The following is a 6,000-nucleotide window of genomic DNA, read 5'->3' as shown; positions in this document are numbered from 1 at the left end:
AATCCTTAACAATGTCAATCTTTTCTCCACTTATCATGATGTTGCTTATGGGCCCAGTTGTAAGGATTTTTGTTTCCTTAATGCTGAGGTAGAATCCATACTAAAGGCCGTAGTCTTTGACCTTCATCAGTAAGTGCTTCAAGTCATCTTCACTTTCAGAAAGTAAGGCTGTGTCATCTGCGTATCGAAAGTTGTTAACGAGACATCCACCAATCTTGATGCCACATGCTTCTTCATATAATCCAGCTTCTCAGATTATTTGCTTAGCATACAAATTGAATAAGTACGGTGAAAGGATGCAACCCTGAACCCTGACGCATATGTTTCTTGATTTTAAACCATGCATTATCCCCTTGTTCTGTTTAAATGACTGCCTCTTGGTCTATGTACAGGTTCCTCATGACCACAATTAAATGTTGTGGCTTTGCTATTCTTCACAATGTTACCCATAATATGTTATTATCCACACAGTTGAATGCTTTTGTGTAGTCAGTAAAACACAGGTGAACATCTTTCTGGTATTCTCTGCTTTTGGCCAAGATCCATCTGACAACAGCAATGATATCCCTTGTCCCATGTCCTCTTCTGAATCTGGCTTGAATTCCTGGCAGTTCACTGTCAATGTATTGCTCCAACAGCTTTTGAATGATCTTCTGCAAAGTTTTACTTGGGTGTGATATTAATGATATTGTTTGATACTTTGCTTATTCTGTTGAATCATCTTTCTTTGGAACGGGCACAAATACGGATTTCTTCCAGTCAGTTAGTTAGGTAACGGTCTTCCAAATTTCTTGGCATAAGTGAATGAGCACCTCCCACACTGCCACCATTTGCTGAAACACCTCATTTGGTATTCCTTTAATTCCTGGAGCCTTGTTTTTCACCAATGCCTTCAGTGAAGCTTGGATTTCTTCCTTCAGTACCATGAGTTCTTGATCATATGCTCCCTCCTAAAATGGTTGGATATTGTCCAATTCTTTTTGGTACCCTGACTCTGTGTATTCTTTCCATCTACTTTTGATGGTTCCTGCATCATCCAGTGTTCTGCCCATAGAATACTTCAAAATTGCAAGTCGAGGCTTGAATTTTTTTATCAGTTCTTTCAGCTTGAGTAATGCCAAGCTTCTTCTTCCCTTTTGGTTTTCTAACTCCAGATCTTTCCATATTTCATTATAATGTTTTACTTTGTCTTCTGGGGCTACCCTTTGAAATCTTCTGTTCAGCTCTTTCACTTCATCATTTCTTCCATTTGCTTTAGCTACTCTACATTCAAGAGCAACTTTCAGAGTCTCTTCTGACATCCATTTTGGACTTTTCTTTCTTTCCTGTACTTTTAATGACCTTTTGCTTTCCTCATGTATGATGTCCTTGATGTCATTCCATACTCATCTGGTCTTCAGTCATTAGTGTTCAGTGAATTAAATCTATTCTTGAGATGGTCTCCAAATTCAGGTGGGATACACTCAAGGTCATATTTTGGCTGTCCCAGACTTGTTTTAATTTTCTTCAATTTCAACTCGAACTGGCATATGAACAATTGATAGTCTGTTCCACAGTTGGCCCTTGGACTTGTTTTAACTGGTGATATTGAGCTTTTCCATTGTCTGTTGCCACAAAGGGAGTCAATTTGATTCTTGTGATTTCCACCTGGTGAGGTCCACTTGTATAGTCACCATTTATGTTGTTAAAAAAAAAAAAAGTATTTGCAATGAAGTCATTGGTCTTGCAAAATTCTATGATGCGATATCCAGCATCATTTCTATCACTGAGGCCATATTTTCTAACTACCAATCCTTCTTTGTCTCCAACTTTCACATTCCAATCACCGATAATTATCAATGCATCTTGATTGCATGTTTTATCAATTTCAGGCTGCAAAAGGTGATGAAAATCTTTAATTTCTTCATGTTTGGCACTAGTGGTTTGTGCATAAATTTGAATAATAGTCGTATTAAGTGGTCTTCCTTGTAGGCATATGGATATTATCCTATCACTGACAGCATTGTACTTCAAGACAGATCTTGAAATGTTCTTTTTGATGATGAGGGATTTTCTTGAAAATCCTTAGACTATATTCCATGGCAGAATGCAGCTGCCTAAACTATCATGGCTAGTCTGAGTTGTTTTATATGGCTGGAAGTGGTCAGTGGCTCCCATCAAAATGATACCTAGCATCTGTTAAGTGTTTATCAGGAGCTCAGCTAAGAATATTTTTTAAACATTATTTTATCCAGTCCAAAGAATAATCATTAAAGGAAAGAACCATCAATTACCACCACCGTACAGGTTGCAAATTGATTCCAATTCTGCACACTTAGCCCCCACTGTATAGAAATAATTCAAAAGTCTAAACTAAATAGGTCAAAATAATGTATAGATTTGAATTTAGACCTATCTAACTCTAAGATTCTTCTTTTTGCAAATGAAGGAGCACACACAGTACTCCTGGCTGAACTCTTTTTTAGTTTTGATCAATATTTTATATATATATATATGTATATATATGACTAATTAAAAAAAAAAGGCTTTGAATGACAACCACATTGCAAGCTATTTTTCCTCCAAGAATTATAACTTTTCCTTTATCCTACAACTCTATCCCATTTTTCTGCTCCTCTTTAGAGCTAAACTCTTCAAAATAGTTTTCCATGCTCTCTTAGTAGTTCCAATTAGGATTTGTTTTTACCACTTTAAACACACTTGCCTTTTACAATGTATATTATTAGTCCTCATTTACTTGATCTTTCAGTAACATTTACTAAGCCTTCTTTTTTCTTTTTTTGAAACCTTTTTCTTGGTTCTCCTCTTACCTCACTGGCTTCTTCTTGGGACCCTTTGCTTGTTACTCTTCACCATTCTGAATTCTAAGTAATCAGATGTCTCGAGGTTCAGTGTTTGGCTATATTTATACTCATTCCGTAAGATATCTCATCCAACCCTATATTTTATTCATTTTATTGTAATTTATTTTATTTTTTGTTGTTTTGCCGAGAATATACAGCAGAACATACACCAATTCAACAACTTCTACATGTACAATTAAGTGACATTGATTACATCCTTCAAGTTGTACAACCATTCTCACCCTCCTTTTCTGAATCGTTCCTCCCCCATTAACACAAACTTACTGCCCTCTAAGTTTCTGACTTAATCTTTCAAACTGATGCTGTCAATTTGATCCCAGATAGATCTTAAAAGAGCACAATGCTCAAGTCAGACATTCTTTACTAGTTAAGATAAACTATAAAACCAAACAATAGTTTAGCTAACCCTGTTTCTAAATATTTTTCAAATACTAATAACTCCCAAATATTTATTTCTATACAGGACCTCTCTTCTAAAATCTAGATTTATATGTCTAATCTCTTACTCAGCACCTCCACTTGAAGAGGCAGGTAGATAAAATTAACAGTGGAAGGTATTTATAAACAAACATAAAATCGTGTATCATATTGGCTTCAAGATTTATCCATGAATTAGCTCTGTCTTCTCTGAATATCTATGCTCAATAAGGGATGGTCCCAGTCTGTCCTCTCACTTTCCTCAACTTAGTCAGGTCCACTATGGTGAAAAGAGATGTTAAGTCAAAGCAGTATGCCTGTACATTAACCCACTTGTTATGTGTCTCCAATGTGACTAATTTATGGGCTTTTTTTTTTCTCACGCAATTTTTTAAGAAGGACATCTAATAGGTATTTTATAGTGTAAAGATAATGACCTTGAAACGTATCAGTAGGCTGTAGTTATAGTAAATATTTTTCACTACACAAATGAATTTATCAATATAAGGAGCTGATATTAACACAATTTGTGACAAGACCTGCAGTAAATTTGATTTATCTACTACACTTGTTTTTCTTTCAGATTGCACAGCTAGGAAGCATTTGAAATAATGTCCAATACAATGGTTGTCTTCAATTTTTGGCCCCTGAAAAAAATGTCAATAGTCAATTCATTTATTGGCTTAATTAGGGTTTTTAGTCTTTCCTGAAAACCACAGAAGAGGCCGCCTAACTTTTAACATGTTATATAAAAATTCTAGTGTAACCGGTATATTTCCACTCTTGTTACAACTCTTAAAATATGGTTCATATTTGGAACTCTAACCCTGTCTTAAAAAAAGATACAACAAAGCAGAGATGTGGGTAACTATCTAGATAATTATTAGAAAGCAGAAATTACCAGAGATAAATATCTTCTGTTATTAATTATTTAGAATTGGCATAAGTTAACAGAATTTATTAAATATTAAAAGGCTATGGAAAATAATTATACAAGCTTGACTTTATGAAGAGGTCTGGTGGTACGGTGGTTAAAGCAATGTAGTATTAACCGAAAGGCCAGCAGTTTGAACTCCCAGCAGTTCCAAGGGAGAAAGATGTGACAGTCTGTTTCTGTAGAGATTTACAGCATGAGAAACTCTATGGGGTTACTATGAGTCAGAATCGACTCTACCGCAGTGGGTTTTTGGGTTTAGCTTGACTTTAAGAGTTAAAGAGTTTCTTACCCAGTGGGTCATTTGACCTTCAGAGTCATCAGAATCTGCCAGGTTCTCATTCCCCAAATCCCTTCTTTTCCAGACCGAAGACCTAGGACTTTGACCTACAGTCTAAGAACTACCCCACTTGCTTTTAGTCAGGAGGGATTCAAGAAGCTTTGATTCAATATAAAAGAGATTTGGAATCAGGATTATTTTATGATAAATACAAAGGTAATAGTTTTTATAGATGTGAAGACAAAACATTATTCTTCCATCTTTCTGTGACTATGACTCCACATTTTATCTTATTTCTGATAACTGTATTCATACTTTTTTTCCCTTTTGCTTTGGTTCAGTCTTAATAACCTGTTTGCTAGATCGAGCTTTCTAGTAATGGAACTCTGTGATATTCTTTCTAGTCCGTCTGTCTTCTTACCAAGAAATGGAGCTCCAAGGCCAAATTCAGGCAAAGGCCTGCTTAACTCATTGGATTTCCCAAACTGCCTTTTGGCTACCTAACTGGATCCTGATCAATTCATATGATTAAAATTATTGGATATAGTCATGACTGTGTTATGGTTTTGTGTGACTCAGCTGACCTGATCCTGTACTTCAAGAATCTTTATGACAGTGATTCAATATTGAATCATAGTTCTTTAAAGAGGTTAACTGCATGCAACTTGCACAATAATAAGTGATTAGCATAAACCTTTATAGAATAATGAATACAGCACTAACATAGTACCGGGAACTGAACCTAGTTGTCATGTCAGCATTTGTGTTGGTATGGTACTTAATTGCCCTTGTTGCTACTAGGAAAGATTTTAGTTTATTCCATGCTGTTTATTGAAGAATGTTAGGCCAAAATACATCTGGATGTTTTCTAATAGCTTCATAGGAAATCCTAAAAAAGTATTCAGATGGCAACTCTCCTAGAATCCATAGCATTTTTGCTACACACATATAGATACACCCGGAAGGACATTTAAGAGCATTAAGTCCACAGTAGGCAGGGTTAATTGAACTCCTAAGGAACGCATTTATCCTAAACTCCTGTCTTATGAATCCATGATCTACAGAAAAAGTCAGTGCAAAAAGAAAACTTTGGATGAGGGTGTGGTCATAGGGTTACACACTCAAAAACAAATAAAATGAATACTATTCTCTTTTGAGAATTTTTCTCATGAAACATTTTGCCTACAAATGAAAGAGCTAGGAGGCCCTTGAAGAGGGGAGTCTTTGCTATTTAGGCTGCTTTCACAGCATGACAACATCATCTAAGAGATGTCAATGAGCTATAATTTGTACTCACTGACCAGAGATTGTTGAATAACTATATGTACAAATTTAATTTCCTGTCTGCAAAATCTTTTTCCTTCATTTTTAATTTTTTCACAATTTACTAAGTCACCTGCCTATTGCCATCCTTGACTCTTTTTTCTTACATTCTCATCTTTAATCATATTTTCTCAATTATACCATTCAACTATTTGGTTAAAGAAGTCACCTCTAACCAAAGA

The sequence above is a fragment of the Elephas maximus genome, chromosome 9 (assembly GCF_024166365.1).
Source record: "Elephas maximus indicus isolate mEleMax1 chromosome 9, mEleMax1 primary haplotype, whole genome shotgun sequence".
Taxonomy (NCBI): Eukaryota; Metazoa; Chordata; class Mammalia; order Proboscidea; family Elephantidae; genus Elephas; species Elephas maximus.
This window is presented reverse-complemented; position numbering follows the sequence as displayed.